Here is a 17,172-nt window from a genome sequence, read left to right on the forward strand (position 1 = left end):
GGTAAAGAGCAGAACCCTCTGTGCCCAAAGGAATGCAGGTTGTGTTAAAAATAGACTACAAGCACTGCTGCAGTGAGAGCACGAGGTAACATGGCAGCTGTTTTATGTCCATCAAAACACCCAGGCGGGCTGCGGCTCATGTACACAATGTAACAGTATGGGAAAATAAGGTTTTAAGGAGAATTACTGGACCAGATAAAATATAAGTGAAGTGTGGAGAGGATAGCGGGAAGGTGTGTTTTTATATAAATGTTTATAATATAGCAAATGATGATAAACAGGAGCTACAATGTATTCTTGCCTAGGCAGCAGTATGCAAAGTAGTTTTGTCCTAAATGGGAACCCGACCATGCAAGGAGGAGGACTGCAGTGTCCCTTTTTAAGGAAGGACAGTTTTGGATGAGCTATGCCACTATCCAGTGACCAAGTTAAACAATATACAAGGCATCAGCTTAGCACCAGTCTGGAGGAGACGGCCACGGAAGGAGGACAGAACGCTGGACAGTGAGCAGAGTCCCCCACCCCCCCCAATCCTCATTTTTGTACGGATTAGATCTGTTATTTTTGCAAGATGACTCTTGGCCTTAATTCCCTAGAGGGGTGAACTATTCTGGTGTGACCGTGATTAGGGGGTACCCCTGTGAGTCGGGCTACCTTTCATGGGTGATGGTGTCCGAAATTAAAAAAAACGTAGGGTTAGCACCTTTTTGTGAAGCAAAAAACAGACTTGAAGCCCATCCCACTTACATACCCCCTTCATATATTTAAAAACTGTTGTACAATAGCAGTAAGAGAAAAAAAATGTGCAGTTATTTTGTTAATGTACCTTTTTAATTGTTTTTTTTTTAAAAAGCAATCTGTGTTATTTAACTAAAAATATAAAGCTGAAAATGACATTGCACTAAATTATATAGCATACATTTTGTTGACCTTGGAACAAGGAAAAGCCTAGCTGGTTCTGAGAAGATTGAATCCAGTGACTGTCAAGGCAGACCTGAGATGTTTGATGTTTGTGGCGCGTGCTTAAAACTGCTGTCAAGGGTAAATAATTCTCTCATTGCCACATCTCGGGATAAACAAGAATTGGCAAAGCCAATAGTTTGTCGTTTGCAGTTTATTGTATTTAGCATGGAGGGGAGGAATGAACATTTTAAGGAATGAGTGGCAGGGAAAAGGGGGAAGGAGCAAAAGCACTAGAAGTGGAAGGAGTGACCGCACTAGAAGGGGAAGGAGCAACAGCACAAGCGGGGGAGGGTGACCACGCAATGGGTTAATGAGTGACCACGGATGGTAGAGGGGAGGAACGACTGCGCATTGGGGAGGGGAGGAACGACTGCGCATTGGGGAGGGGAGGAACGACTGCGCATTGGGGAGGGGAGGAACGACTGCGCATTGGGAAGGCGAGGAACGTCTGCGCATTGGGGAGGGGAGGAGCGACTGCGCAATGTGGTGGGGAAGGGGCGGCTGCGCAATGTGGTGGGGAAGGGGCGGCTGCGCAATGTGGTGGGGAAGGGGCGGCTGCGCAATGTGGTGGGGAAGGGGCGACCATGCAATGTAGAGGGATGGGGCGACTGCTGCTACGTGGGGGAAGGAGCCACAGCCGCTATGTGGGGGGAGTGTGAGGGTGCATGAGGGAAGGAGCAACAACACACAAGGGGAAAGAGCAACAGTGCAAGTGGGGGAGGGACAGGGCAAGAGGGGAGGAGGGACAGAGCAAATGGGAGGAGGGGCAACAAGGTATGATGAGAGACAGCACAATGGGGAAGGAGCAACAGCGCAAGGAGGAACAGCACGAGAGGGGAGAGTGACCTCTGTTGGTTATATGTATAATTGCAGACTTTGGTCGTAGTTCTCCTATATTGAAGTTTTGATCTCATTGTGATTTCTTACAAGGACACCTGTATATTGTCATTGGTACTACACCTCTCCAATTGACTATGACCTGCAGACAGATGTTCTCACAATGTATTTTATTGGAGCAGTGTACCACCAATAACACAAAGATGTCCTGATAAGAAATCTCTTCTGAGGACCTCTGTATGCTGTCAGTTGTACTTCACCACTCCAAAACATAATCGCTTGTATACATTTTGTTATTGAGATTTGTACCACGCACCGCTGCCATTGTTAGGGTCTCCAGTTGCTCTGGAGGATCTGAAAGGAAGGGGAAGAAACAGTCACTGTGTTTGGTGTGCTTCTAGATGGTATGGGTTAGGTGCTGTTTTGATGTGTCGGTCTATATGGGATTGTTTTGTGTGTGTGTTGTGTATTGCTGGAGATTTAGTGTTTTGGGTTGAGTGAGATTACAGGGGGGTTTGTTTGATGTACGATTTCCGGTTTGTGCTGTGGTAGGGGTATGTGGGTGTTGTATTTGGCAGATGAGTGGTGAGATTGTAGTCAAATTGAAGGTTTTTAGTAGGATTAGTGGTGAGGGAGCTCTGTGACTTCTTGTAAGTTGCTTTGTTTCGATTCAGCTGAATTCCTTATTTTGCGATTTGTCGTTATGGTTTCCTTTCATTGGGCCAGTTCATTGAGGTTCAATTTGGTTTAACAATGGTTTGCAGTGTCTTTCCAATTCTCGCAGTAGGTTTTTTTTCCTCAGTGGTGCTTTCTGTTTAGGTGGGTGAGTTAAAGAGCCAGATTTTTAGTATGATATACCTCAAAGAAAATGATGTCATTTGCACCTTATATCACATACTGGGTTGGCTCCTGTGCAGGGGTGTTGCTAGGTCTATAGAAGACCCGGGGCTACGTTGATGTCGGGACTGGGGGCTAGCTAGCCTTTTGGGTGTAGCTCCTGAGATTCTATCCGGGGCTACAGCCAAAACACCAGGGGCTATAGCACCCCCACCCCTTAGCAATGCCTCTGCTCCTGTGTCTGGTGAGAGGGCAGGAGCCAGCAGTTTTTAGAACGGCCATCCTTGTCATCCAACAATGCTCACAAAGCTGAAAACCTGAGCCCTAGGCTAGACTTCAAACCCGTGACCTGCAGGAATATGAAGAGGTCCGCTGCAGGTGCATTAACTAACTGAGCAATCTCTTCCAAATTAATCGGCAACATTAATGAACGTAGTGGTGGACAGTAAAATGCCACTAAATAACCCATGTAACTGCAAGTGCCCCTCCCTCCTCCCATGACTCTGTCCCACGTCAGGAGTTTACAAATCCTCTTCAGCATAGTGTTGATGGACAGGATTAGAAGTACCAGAATGCAATGTTTAATTGCCAGTACACATACACAGACTAGTCTTCAATACAGAGACGCACCTTTGTTATATGAGAAATGGAGAGAGCGAGTTTGCAGCTTTCATAGCCATTACATGCAGGGCTGGCCTTGGGGGCAGCAGCGCCCTGGGTGAATTGGCGCCCCTTCCCGCGCGCCCCTGGTCAACCAGGGGGCGTGGCCACGAAGTGTCACTTTTTTTTTTTTTTTACATCTCCTTGCTCCAGCGAGGAGGTAATTCTATAAATAGGGTGCATTAGCACTCTATTGTTCCTAAATGCGCTCCGCTGCCGCGGGCGCACTGATTAACATTGAGGCGCCTGCCACGCCTTCTGCCACTATGCCAGCTCGGGGGAATCCCTTGAAAGACTCCCACCGAGCTGGTGTGGCGGGGGGCTAACGGTGCCTTTTGTTGGTGAAGAATCCTGCGGCGGAGGGGCGCATTTGGTGACAATGGGGTGCTGAGCACCCGATTGACTTTGAATGCACCCGCTTGCTGTGCCTTCTCCCGCTACGCCAGCTCGGGGGAGCCCTTGAAAGAATCCCCCAAGCTGGCGTGGCAGGGGCTGATGGCGCTCTGGGGGGCGTGACACCCCAGCGGTCGCCTGGCTCGCACCCCCCCTAAGGCTGGGCCTGGTTACATGTGTTCTATATGAGAGATCGAAGTCGAAAAGGAGAGAGACAGACAGACGGATAGAGAGAGAAAATGAGATGGAAAGAGAGGGAGATGAGAGAGAAATAGTGAATCAGAATCCGCCTCCATTGAACTCATTGCAACATCTTTGTGAGGATTAAAGGTTTAAGTATGCAGGTTTTAAACCTATGACCTGCAGCACACCTAACCAGGGAGTTGTGGCGGACGCTCATGCCTGTTCCGAACCACGGCGATAATGCCCAGGGTAGACTAAATTCCAGTACTAAACACAACTTAAAGGTGGGCCTATTCTACTTTAAACTTCGAACCACTGCAGGCAGAGCTGAAACCGCAAAAGATATGGCTCGCTATCCCCTTGCTGCCCTCACCAGAGCCCTCTTACCTGTTGCTGGGGGGGGGGGTGGTCCCTGCCATCAGGACATCGCAGCAACTTGGATGGCTCTGCTGCCAATATAACCTCTTCACCACTGCTTCCACCTCACAACTCCTCGACACAGTTCGTTGGTCTCTGATCTCTACTGCCATTCACACAGTAACATTTTCGTTGAAGTGCGTTTTACAGCCAGGTTTCGCCACATTCCAAGAGGCTGGAGGAGACGAGGCTCCTACAATTCCCTTGCTGCAAAAAAGGAAGTGAGCAAAATGCGCAACAATGCCCAGAACAATATTGGGACCAGAGTCTCGCTGCTATAAATCAAATCAAACTAGTTTCTCAAATGTACTTGGTGGCATACAGGTTTGCATCCCGTCAGTACGTGGTGGTACCAGTATTGCCCATTGTATCCCCTTGTCCTCCTCCTGCCAATGTTCCCCCGATTTAAACCACAAGCAATAGCGAGAACAAAGCAACACAATGCGCAGCACACTACAAATACAGTAAAAGGAAGTGGCACGTGTGAGAGAACGGACCGTTTACCATCACCAGGTCAGGAAAGCATTGGGCACTGCTTAATGCTATTGCTTACCTTGTATCTGGAATCCGATCAGGCAACGCAGGGTGGGGGTGGTAAGGGGGCTGGGGGGAGGGGAGGGAGGATCCTGCAATTATTCCAAGCAGAAGTCCGATCTGGGTATGACGGACCGAATGGATAAAAAGTTGAGTGCAGATGTCTGAGACAGGTAGAATTCATCCGAGTGGGGCAGCAGAAAAGCCATTAGCACAGCAGTTGTTGTTAGGTTTACAGGAAGGTGTGCTAGGGTCAGGTTAAGGGGCGAGGATACCATGTTCTCTCCTTATGGTCGTCACTAATCCCACTGGGGGGACTCCCACCCATGTGATCCTCCCACTGAGTACCACCCCCAGGGGACTATTGGGTAGTGGCCTCACCTCCCTGGACATATGGAAAGGGATGACATCTGAAGATTCGTCACACCTGGGTGAGGGATACATTTCACCCTACTTTGTGGAACTGTGAAAATAAGGCTGAGAAAGGCCAAGGGAAGGGGGACATTCACCCTACTTTGTGGAACTGCCAATTGTATGGAACTGTGCCTGTCCAGAAGAAGGAAGTCATTCTTCTGGATCAAGAGGACAGTAAACCACTTTCTTTTTCACATGTAAGGGATAGAAGTAGGATTTTGACACTGGGCCGTGCACTCGTTATTTTCCGACATTCTGACATTTTCTTTAGTGTTTAGGTGAGGCAAGGAAACCCCTCTTAGAGTTAGGGAAAGATAAAGTCTTCTCTTTATTTCTTTAAAGAATTAAAAATATGACACGTGTGTTAGGCTCCTCCTTCCACACCCTTACAGCACGTAATTAGTTTTTAAACCAGCAGTAACATAATTCCTGGATGTTTTATTTTAAGCTTTGAAAGCCAGTGAATCATTGGGATGGCTCAGTGGGTTAAGAACCTGCATCAGATAGCTTGCTGCAAGGTTTACATAAATCACTGCAGTGGGTGCATTCCCACCAAGCTAACATTCCAAAAGAAAGTCACAGGAAGAAACAGTGAGATTGATCTTTAAAGCTTTTATTGCACCAATAACAGAATGATCTGTTGCAATTTGTGGGAACTATTGCCAATATTGCTCAACCAAATAGTTTAAGCGCTGGTTTAAGCACATTTTAACATTAATCCAACTGTTCCCACACTCTACCAACCTTTTAGAGTTTTAGGCCAGGCATAAAATCCTGCTAGATAATATTTTCCACCATAATCCTATTTATTTTGCCAGATGTGATCGGGGTCGGAGTACGGTGACTTATGGACTTGGAACTGACTTTTCCCCCCTTCCTTCTAGCCTTTCACAGAAACAGGACTGTTATTAAATCTCCCCATTGTATCTTTGTTACACTTGTTAAGCACATCGTACTGCAATATTATAGATAGCTTGCTCCTTTATACAATAGTGAAGTTTAATTTTCCCACTGGAAACGCAGATCCATAAGTAGCAGGCTGGAAAGTTGATGTTGGCCTGGAGGATGAATGGTGTCACTCACTTAAATTGGGTAGCTTTATAGATCTAGAGAGAGGGGGCTATATTCCAACAAAGCGTTAACTAGTGAGAAGTGGTGCCATAACATCTGACACTTCCCATCGAGTCCTAGCTGTTCATTCAACAATGGATTGCATTCTGAGACTTTCCAAATGTGTGTGCCTCAAATCGAATTCAAAATGGCATTGGCTATAAACCAAACACTAATTGGTAGTCTGCTTCTTTCTCATTACTTCCTCCTAGCGCGTTTATGAAGCAGATCTGTACATTTACTGGCGTCATGGATCTCCGGTGTGAGTAGTGCATCTTGCGCTGAGTTTTTGGTATTCGTAGTTTTGCTTTTTATTCATCATTGCAGAACTGTAAGCGACTGAAGGCAAAAAAGGAGGCAGGCCTGGATGCCCTATTCACAGGTGGCACTGCAACAACTTGAGGTGTCTGAAGTCGGTTGTGGGTTGGTTGTATTATTAATGTACTTGCTTGTTTTTTCATTATTGAAAACTGGCATCCCGCATCTTGTTTTGCATAGGTGTGAATAAAATGTCCAGTTTTGAAAAAAGAAAGTACTTTTTTCTTGCTTTTGAGCAAGCAAACCGCTTTGGCTTTGATTTTTTTTAAAAATGTTTTTAATAAATATACAGTTGATCTTTTTTTCACACCTAGATGGGGAGATACGCTGTCTGAGCTTGCCTTTAAAATGCATATGGGCCATCAAAATGGAAAGCCAGCAACATTAGCACTTTGCATTTAGAGTTTGCATTTTGCACATTAAAGGTCCACTGAAGGAGAACTTGCCTGCATGACACATTTTCTATTAATTGCTGCCTACTTGGCTGCCCTTGTCTGACCATTGAGCTGAAAATCACAGCTCCAAGGAACAGTGGCTCTGGCTGGCACACACCTTTAAAACACCTCAGGCTGCCGTTCTCCCCTCCCTGCCACCCTCCTTCTGAGTCCATAGTCTCAGACTGCCGTTCTGTCGATCGTTGAAAAACCTGCACTGTAAACTATTCATGAAGTTGATTCACATTATTTTAAACATGCATATTGTTTTACTTTAACCTTGAGGTCTTTAGCTATGTTTTAACTGCAAAATGGTCTCGTTTTTATTTTCTCGTCCAATATTTCTTTTTTATTTTATTTTTTTTTTTAAGCAGGTTGGGCCCAGTGGAGGTGAGAAATTTTGATCCAACTCTTAAAGCCAGAGCATTTCAAGATCTTTTAAAGGCAGGCACGTGCAAAAAGAAATGATTTCCCCTGATCGAGAACTGTAATGTCTATAGAAGTCGGAGTTGGACTTTTTTCTGGTATATTCAGTCCAATATGAGGCATCGTAACTATCCTTTGAGGCAGTGCTTAATTTGGTTTACCAGCCGTGTGAACCCCTTTTAGGCAGAAGGGAATATAGACCAGTGATGTATTCAGGGAACACTACCTTTTCCTTGTGAGGTATACATTAGAGCAAGTGTATGTAATGGGTGGACAACGTACACTGCATATAGCTTCCGTAGGCAACCTATGGAAGACGTTTTTTCTGATTGCTATGTTTGTCTTTGCAGGTTACTGGAGGCGCACCAGATGCAGACATTTGAAGGGAGCACCATCTCAAGTCCTCAAACGCCGGATTTCACAATCTCTCAAGTTGACCAACCTAGAGGACGTTCAACGTCTTTGAATTCTTCGTAATTGTGACTTTAATTATTGGAATACGGTTTCTAAAATGAAGGTTTTCAGATTAGGTTTTAAAATGTATTTAGATGTAATTTGTATGAACTTTTTAAAACAATATACGTGCATAGGCTGAGCTACAGCATGAGATTAATGTGGCCGTTTATATGGACTTCAATAAAGGGGATTGTGCTCAAGATGTCTCTGTTGAAAACATGTTTCTGCTATGAAATAGCATCCTTTCACAAGAAGAGCTCTGTCTGATTCACTGTTCGATTGCCCTTTGACATCAGAATTGATTAAACAAATTTCGTGGAGGTAGGTACCCACTGTGAAATTATTTGAAACCTTTGCTGTTTCTACTGAAGATATGGGCTATGATGAGATGCAAATTGAGACAATGGCAACACATTACTGATGACATTGCCTCCACTGACAGAAATTGGGAAATCCAAGTACTAGAGACCCTTATAGCAATTATTTGAAAGATGCATAATACTTGCTGTTTCTTCCAAAAGGAAGTGAAAGGGTTTGGTTTTCGAACACACAGGTAGTTGTGCTGGACCACCCTGTTTCCTGTATTTGCTCTGTGAAAGTGCACCTTCTGCTTCGAAAGCGCATCTTTCCTTACCTCACCTACCCCAATACACTGGCTGCAATTATGTCCATTGTCATGTCCAGACTTGATTATGCGAACTCCCTCTACCCAGGTGCACTGGCCTACCAACTAAAACTCCAAAGAGTCCACAACTCTGCTGCCAGAACGTTTCTCACACTGGGATTGAGGGCCCGCATCTCACCTGCTCTCCGCACCCTACACTGGCTCCCAATTGGACATAGGGCCACCTTTAAAATCCTGTGTATTACTCAGAGCGCTGCACAAAGCAGCCCCAAATACCTATAAGAAAAGATCACGCCTTACCACCCAACCCGCAACCTAACATTAAGCATAGCCCTCCTCCTAGTGGTCCCCGCCTCCAATTCATCCAGGATCAGACTGTTCGCCTACTCAACCTTGGCGCCAACTTTGTGGAACACACTGCCTCCACGCATTGGACACAGCCAAGATTACATGGCTTTCCGGTAGGCACTCAAAACCTGTCTCTTCCCCTAAAACACATAAGGGAGCACCCTGACCACTCGACTTACTACCACATCCAAGAAATGGCTTGATAACCCCTTCAATAAGGGCCCCTCAATAGGCTCCTGTGCCAGGAGATATCTAGCTCCAACTATCTAGAGCCATTGCATGGGCTTGACACCCAAATCGTAGTAGCACTCCTGTACCTACGCCATGACTGAGTTGAATCATTGCCTTCCTCCACCAGGTATTCACTTCGCTCTGAGAGATCTATCTCCAATTATCTGGATCGACTGCTAGACTCGTAACCCAAGCACTAATAGCACTTATGTACCAAAGGCATGACTGAGCTTGATCATTGCCCCCTCTAGATATGTACTACAATATCAGTCAAGGAGATGCCCATCCTGCTAATCTTACTCATCTGGAGGTTTTTGAGAAGAACTACATATTGTAGGCTTACTAGCACTTATATCCTTGCTAATCCTACCTATCTGGGACTTAATTTAGTAGAGCTAACAACTGAGTGCCTCTCTCTAGCATCTATATTGAAACAATATTATTTGGGACAGATATGGCTGTCATCTAACCGACAATAAGCACTTGCAGACCCAACAAAACTCAGGGAGGACCTTAGCCCAATAGCTCCGAACACCAAAGGGAGACTCCATCCCCTCGACAAGCACTAGAAGCTTATCTGGAACAGGATCCACACAAGCACTCAAACACAACAATATGCAAATTCTTTCCTCTGCACCAACAAAGAATACAATGCAGCTATACCCCTCGATTAATTTGGCCAAGCTGCACACATACCTATACACCTTCATGATGGACATTCCGCAAAAATCTGAAAACCCGACTATTTACTCAAGAGCAACATAATTAACCCAACCACATAGCAGATCCACAGCTATATGTACACAGCCCACCTGTAATACTTAATGACTCCGACATGTGCATGCTCTCATCTGCTGCACCTCAAAATATAAAGGCATTTTGCCGACTCTTATTGCCAATGTATACTGCACCACATAAATGTAATTAAATTGTTGATTATGCATAACTTGCATGATACCTTATAACATGCATGCTGATCTAATTCAGCTACTATTGATAACATGTATGTACCTTCTAAGAATATCAGCACCCAAAGCGCCTCAGGGGTAGGTGCGCTCTACAAATGCTCAAATAAATAAATGATCACCTCACCAGTTTTTAGAACACAGCTATACCCCACGAAAATTGTCTTAGCTGCACACATAATCCCATTTACAAACTCCCCTACTGCCAGAATGCAGCTACCCAAGTCCAGATGACTTTGCCGCACACATTCTACTGATATCACACAACCACCACGCCTAGCATTAGAATCCAGCTACACACCACTTAATCCGCCCTGGCTGCACACATAACAGAGTGCACCCAAGCACTTTTACTACACTATTCTATCCACTGACCTGGTCCGAGAGGGCGTTCAACCCACAGCGCTTTGGAATCATTACAGTGGTAAAAGGTGCTACACAAATGCCCAGTAGCATAACATAAATGAAGGTGGGCAGTCAGCTCCAAAATACATATGTGTAAATTGGGTCTACACAATATTTACTTTTTTTTGTCCCACTGAAATAGTCTTTCAACAGACATACTGGGGACAGGTTGGAATCTCAGCAGAGATAACTCAGCCTTTCATCCATCCAAAGTCGATAATTTGAGTACCATTACATTTGGAAAAATGCCTGTAGTTTGGTGTTCTGAAATGGCAAGAACTTTTGGCAATTGCTTTACTGTAAAAAATATATATATCTTCAGGGAGAAAGCCCTTCGATGTTATCAAGTTAATAGTAAATCTGATCCATAGTGTTAAAATAGTTTTATATTAAACTGTTTCTGCAAATAGCATTTCTAGATTTGGGGGTCATGATAAACTCTCAAAAGGATTTGCAGTGTTGAAATCGCCTTTTAAATCTGTGCAAGTTGATCCACCCACAGAAACCATTAAACGGTCCGCTCAATGAACCACTATCGTTTAATAACTGCGTTACGAATAGGGCTTCCTGTTAATGAGAGAAACATTTTTATAAACCGCCTCATTAATTAACGCAAATCAAATGTAATGGGTGCGGAGAAACAATAAAGCAAATCGACACTTTTATGTCTACTCTCACTTCAACTAGGTAAATGCTAGTGTGAGTTTTAATGTCAGAAGTGTTGTATTATGTTTCTTTTAAATGCAAAGGTTACAAATGTGTACCTAGTAAGGGGTTGGAGGTACAGTGATTTCGAGATTGCTGTTTTTGGATTGCATATTCTACCCTAATGGCAGCCATGTTCTACCCCACCCTCTTTCTTACAATGTATGCATACTACTCTTTGCCTTCATAACGCCATGGCACCCTTTATAGTCTGAGGAATGGTGTAGCCAGCTATGTATCTCGGAAGGATAGCTCAGCGGCAACATGCTTGCCTTTGGAAGCAAGACGACACGGAGCACGACCGGTTTGATCTCCGGGTCCGCACTTAGAAACCTCTTGGTATTAAACGCGTTATAAATAACCAATCAAATCATATATCAAGGAACACATTGTGGAATCTTCTCTCCACAGGTGATCTTTCCTGCCGTTGTCTGCTGAACCTCCCTGTAAAATCCTAAAGCAGGATTTTAGCAACCTTCAGAAACCAAAAGTATAGCGCTTCCTAAACTCCAGATGACTGGGGTTATGTTTTGGCATCTGGCTGTTTGTGTATAGCATGCGGGTGGGATAAGATGCCCGTTGAAGACACTTGGTAGATCTCAGGGAGAAACTAACAAAGATTCTGATTCCTGCCTTGACCTCCCGACAAACGCTGTTCTTTGACAGATGTGTTTCTCGGAGCAGAAGTCCCAAACAGCCCCAGTAGACACAGTATCTCAACAAGTTGGTGAGATTTGCAATGAGACTCAGCCTGTAGTCCAATATTAAAAGAAAGGCAAAATGAGAGCCTGGGGACTTCCTACCCCTTGAGGTGTTCTTTGAACTAAAATGTTAATTCCTCTCACAGCACTTACAGCTTTTCTTCGGTTAATGAGTGGAGGCGCTAGTCAACATCCTATCCTCATTTGCCATTCCCTAACCCCAGTTACAGTGTACAATGTATCTATTTGATAGTGCAAGAGACTTCATTTTTGACTTGACGCTGGCAAATTGAGAAAGTGGAAATTGAACATTTGCAGAGGCTAGTGGTGTGTGGAAAGAGGCAATGTTAAGACTATATCAAATGTTGATATGAATGGTAGCTTGATTGCTGCCTACATTGTCTTGCTCAGCAGTGACATGCTCCTCCATCACTGTATTACAAAAGTTACTCTAATAGATTACAACCTTTGACAGTATGCTCCTGTTTAATGTGTGTTACTTGATCCACACCCTACTAGTCTTCTCATCCTCCCACCATAAGACTGAACATCTCAGCACATCGCTTAACACTTTCCACCAAACGCAACCAGAACCACGAATGAGCACACAGCGGATCTTGCATAAACGTACTCCGGTCACTGCACACTCGTGCCCGAACCAAGCATTAGCCCACTAGCCAACCCACACAAGCTTTAAGGCTCAAACTTACTATAACTGACATCGACCAGATATGCTGCATCCGCTTTCACCTCAGGGTACATCCAGGCCACTTCCCCAAGGACTACGTGACAAAAACACCTTGAAAATGTGCCATGCACAGAGTCAATTTCCTTCCTCTGCATGCACCAATAAACAGCTAAGTTATCTTATACTGCTCCCTGTGCTGCTACTAACCAAACCCAACACCAATTTCTTCCTCGTTCCAAAGGTGGTAAGAGACCAAGTAAATGGCAGTAGTTGCACTTCAGAAAATCCAGTAACCAAGTAACAGGTAGAGACAATAAACAATGAGTCACCAAATTAAGTACCAGAAACACTATTTTTGCACAGTGAGTTTCACCTGCAACTACCGAGCTATATTGGAAGTCACAAATACTGACAAGATTGGCTGGAATATTCATGGAGAAAACTGTTTACAAAACCACCACGATTGTTAACTACAGCGATTTAATAATGTTACATGGCCTCATAGACTGGTGTTATTCGGAGACCATCCATCACTTCTCTTTTAATTTAGCGAGAAGCCTCTTGAAATGTTCTTCTGAAATTGTTTCAATATACGGAATAAACTGATACCTGCTCACCATATCACTTAATTTCCTGCTTGCCAAAATGATTCTTAAAGCGAGTGAGAAATAAAGGAAGCCTTCATTTTTTGCTTTTTGATTCAAAGGAAACACATTACTGTTTGGCTGTAACTGGAGAATGTTGAAACAAATATTTTCTGGATTCAACACAATTTCTAACATTAATTCAAGGACACATTTGCATAAAGGATTTGGAGAGGAATCCCCACGTGGTCCATGGACCATGCTCTCAAAGCAGCCGCTTTTGGGCATACCATAGAACTCAGAGACCACTCCTCTCAAAGGTCGTTCACCAATCAAAAAGGAACAAAACAGAGAAGGTGAATCCTGTAATGTAGCTCCTCTAATGAAGAAGACCTTCAGGGGTAAATTCAGTGGAGAGGGACTGTCAGAGAAGATGAAACCTTCAACCTCGTAGTCGTGAGGTGAAGACGAAGATTCAAGTCTGACATTGTGACAAACTGACTTCTGCCCTGCAGGTGAACAAGGATGAGTAGAGGCTAAAACAACAACTCAGCCCCCATACTTCTGCAAACCAAGAGCCAGCACAATCATAAAAGTAAAACAGGCACAGTTACGAGCTAAACCTCCTTCGCCTTCTGTGGTAACGTGGGCTGCTGGAAAGCTATGCTCTTCTGCTCCTAAGAGTGGTGTGACTTTGATTCTGTAGCAAAGCATAACTGTCCAAAATAAAGGGAATGTCCAGTCAAAGTTCTATAAAAATAGATGTACTTTAATAAAACACACCATCTGCAAATCCCCCCTTCGCCCCCCGAGGGAAGAACCGAGAATAATAAGCAAAAATAGCACAATGCAGCACTCTAATGAATCAGGTGTGTGAGGCAAGTAATAACCACAATGCTCATTCAAAGGATATGTTTCTTGATGGCAAAAAGGGAATGAATGACCTAACCAGTCTCTAGGGACCAAATATGGATCAAAGGAGCAAATAATAATCACCATTACCTTCTAGTGGTTCTTGGTAGTTCAACAGCATCAAATTCTGATTCCAGCAGTGGTGCAAGCTGAGCAAACTTAGTTTGACTACGTTGGATCATGTAAGTCCAGCAGCAAGCCGGCATCTAGTAGGTTCGAATGCGGTTGCTCCTTGCGGTTCGAAGGCAGAGTTTGGCGAAGCAGGTCGGGGCATTCACCAGGATCTATGTGTGTTCGAGTTGGGTTGTAAACGTTTGGGAAGGGTTGATTATTGACTCTTCAGGAGTTGGATGTCAGCGGTGTGAGAAACCAGAAGTTGTCTCACTGAATAGTCCCAGAGGATCTGTAATCCAGGTTGCCGGGACACGGCCATCGCTTTTGGATCCAGTTCCTGAGGGTGTACCAGTGCCGGAGGATCACCTTAGTGAGGAGACTTAGAGTGGGAGTGGGACACCTGATGGCGAGATGCAGAATCCACCCCCCGCTGCCGGTAATACCTTTACCCCAACTCTACCCCCCCCCCCCCCCACCCTCACAGAAACACTTTCACACAGACTGCACGCTCTGGGAGAAACCAGACTCTCACCAGAGCATTATACCTGACATGTCCCAATACTGTGGTCAGGCAAAGTCAGGCAATTACTGTTAACAACTCACATCTGACTTCTATTAAGCTTCCCCACATGGATGAAAGGTGGAGCATGAGAGCACACTCTGAGTGAGGCAAAGCACACGAAGGAACAGTGTTTTCCAGACGGCAGCTGAACGAGGGGAGAAAGACATCCAACTAAGAAGGGACTGCAAGGTGGGCGATACCCTTGACCTTTCCGGCGAGAAATTGTTACTTTCCAGAAACCTTCAGATTAAATGGTGTAAGACCAGGAAACAAGAGTGAAGAATCCTGCATTGTGTCAGAGATACCTGGGGCCCTCCTGCATGGCTCGGCGAGTCGGGGAGGAGCAGCAGCCGCAGTGGTACCGTCCTTGGCTCCAGGATCAAAGCAGTGCCAGAGAAATCAACACAGCTGGTGAGTTGGGGAAACAGATGTAAAACCGGTCTGTGTTGAAGTCAAGGTTGCAAGCAGCAACATTCTGTGAAGAGCAGAGAATATTAATGCATGTGATGAAAGACACCAGTAAACCTCAATTGCCGATGGATGTTTGAACTTTAATGTGAATCAGAGAAGGTATGAGACAAAGTAACAGAGTGGTCCGGCACCACGGTTGTGCTCAATCGAAGGTCTGTGTGTGAAGTACCAAGCCGAGAAGTGACAAACATGAGTAGTAGATGGTGAAAATTATGGATGAAGTGAATCGAAGTGGTCGGTTTAAGAAAAATCCATTGCACAGTCAAAAGTCTTAGAATTTTAATAACAAAAAGAAAGCAAGATTATAAGGGCCAAGCCTGACTGAGGTAGACTGTAGTCCGAGCCTGATTGAGGGAGACCAGTTGTAAACTTGTGTTTAAGGTGGTCCAAGCCTGACTGAGTGAGACCTGTGGTGAACAGTAAACCTGAGAACTTGTGAATGTGAAAATCCTGATGAGAAAGGAACTTTGATACTTGTTTGTTACACCATGCACTCTGTAATAAGAGACTTTTTTTGGGGAAAGAGACTTTGGTGCAGAAGGCCCAGATACCTATGCTTTGAACTGCATCCTCATGGCAGAGAAGCCAGAGTGTGTGCGAAGCTCGAGTGTGTCACCTTGTCCTGTGCTGAAAACGTGGAGAGGGGAAGCCAACTGCTCAACTATACTTTTGTTTACATAGATTGTTTTCCCACACATTTGTATTTAGAAGTAAGGATTGGCAATAGGTTTATTATTAGCCCTTTTATTTTGACAGAGACTCCACTAGGACTGCATTATTTTTATATGGTTGTAGCTTGCTCCCAACTTTAGATTTTGGATTAAATAGGTGTTCTACCAAACCACTGAAGTTCAATAAAAATCTTTGAACTGTGATCACTTGTGTCGGTCTTCACTGTTTGATACCATGCATTCCTCACATGTGGTGTCAGGAGTGGGATATGATTCAATTTACAAACATTGAGAATCCATGCTGGTAATTGTCATACCACCAGGAAGAGGAAATTAGGATTATTGAACTCCTTCAGTCTGATAGTATATCCACTCTTAAAAAGGTTTTGTTTTCCCAGCTTCAAGTCCCAATTGGCCAACAAGATTTGTTTTTCAAAACCCATGTATTGTTAGATACTCTCACACATCTTCATTATACCTAGGGCCCTGAATCCGCCTTTTCCCAAACCTTTCCTTTTTGGTACCAGGCTAGTTTCCGTTCCTGGTCCATCTGGCTTTGAGATCAACATACCCAGATATCTCCCTCTGTCAGGCTCAAGCTCAGAGGAGTCGAATGACTTTGAGACCCTCTGAGTAAGTTGAAACCCTTTTTTCTGACTCAAAGTATCACAGATGGAACACTTACTCCCCCGGAAGACATGGCCAACCTTGACGCTATTATGGCCCAGCTGGCTACCCATCAGATCCGGACCGAAGCCCGTCTTCAAGAAGGTTTAACCCAATTAGTCGAGTTACATACAAGACCCCTACTATCTCAAGGGATACTACAACCGTATCAAGAGGGCGAAGATCTAGGACATTTCTATTTGAATTTCGAGCGATTAGCTGAGCAATTGGGATGGGAAGAAAACATTTTTAAAAAGTTATTTGGTACCCTTATTGAAAGGCGAACCATGGACTATCTACCAGCTACTTAATCTTGCCCAGGGGGCTACCTTTATATCCATAAAAGAGGGACTTCTGGAAAGGGTAGGCCAAACCTGTAACTTCTATAGGCAGAAATTAAGGGCCATTAGATGAAACCCCCCTCTAGTTTGGGGGAACGAATTAAGAACAGTGTCCATCTGGATTCACAACAAGACAGAAGAACTGATAGAAATGATTATTCTGGAACAAATCACCAATTGTTTACCTCCCTTTTTACAGAA

At 44.5% G+C, this 17,172-nt stretch overlaps 1 protein-coding gene across 1 annotated transcript in view; it reads left to right on the plus strand.

Moving 5' to 3' along the window:
- BCKDHB (branched chain keto acid dehydrogenase E1 subunit beta) overlaps window positions 1-8,182 on the plus strand; it is a 1,205,043-nt gene extending 1,196,861 nt beyond the window's left edge. Inside the window, exon 11 of the mRNA XM_069606308.1 lies at window positions 7,877-8,182. The gene's annotated coding sequence lies outside the window, so the exon portion shown is untranslated. The remainder of the gene's footprint in view (window positions 1-7,876) is intronic.
- Window positions 8,183-17,172: the final 8,990 nt, after the last annotated feature.

This window comes from Ambystoma mexicanum, chromosome 4p (assembly GCF_040938575.1).
Source record: "Ambystoma mexicanum isolate Mex_15411 chromosome 4p, UKY_AmexF1_1, whole genome shotgun sequence".
NCBI classification, from domain to species: Eukaryota; Metazoa; Chordata; class Amphibia; order Caudata; family Ambystomatidae; genus Ambystoma; species Ambystoma mexicanum.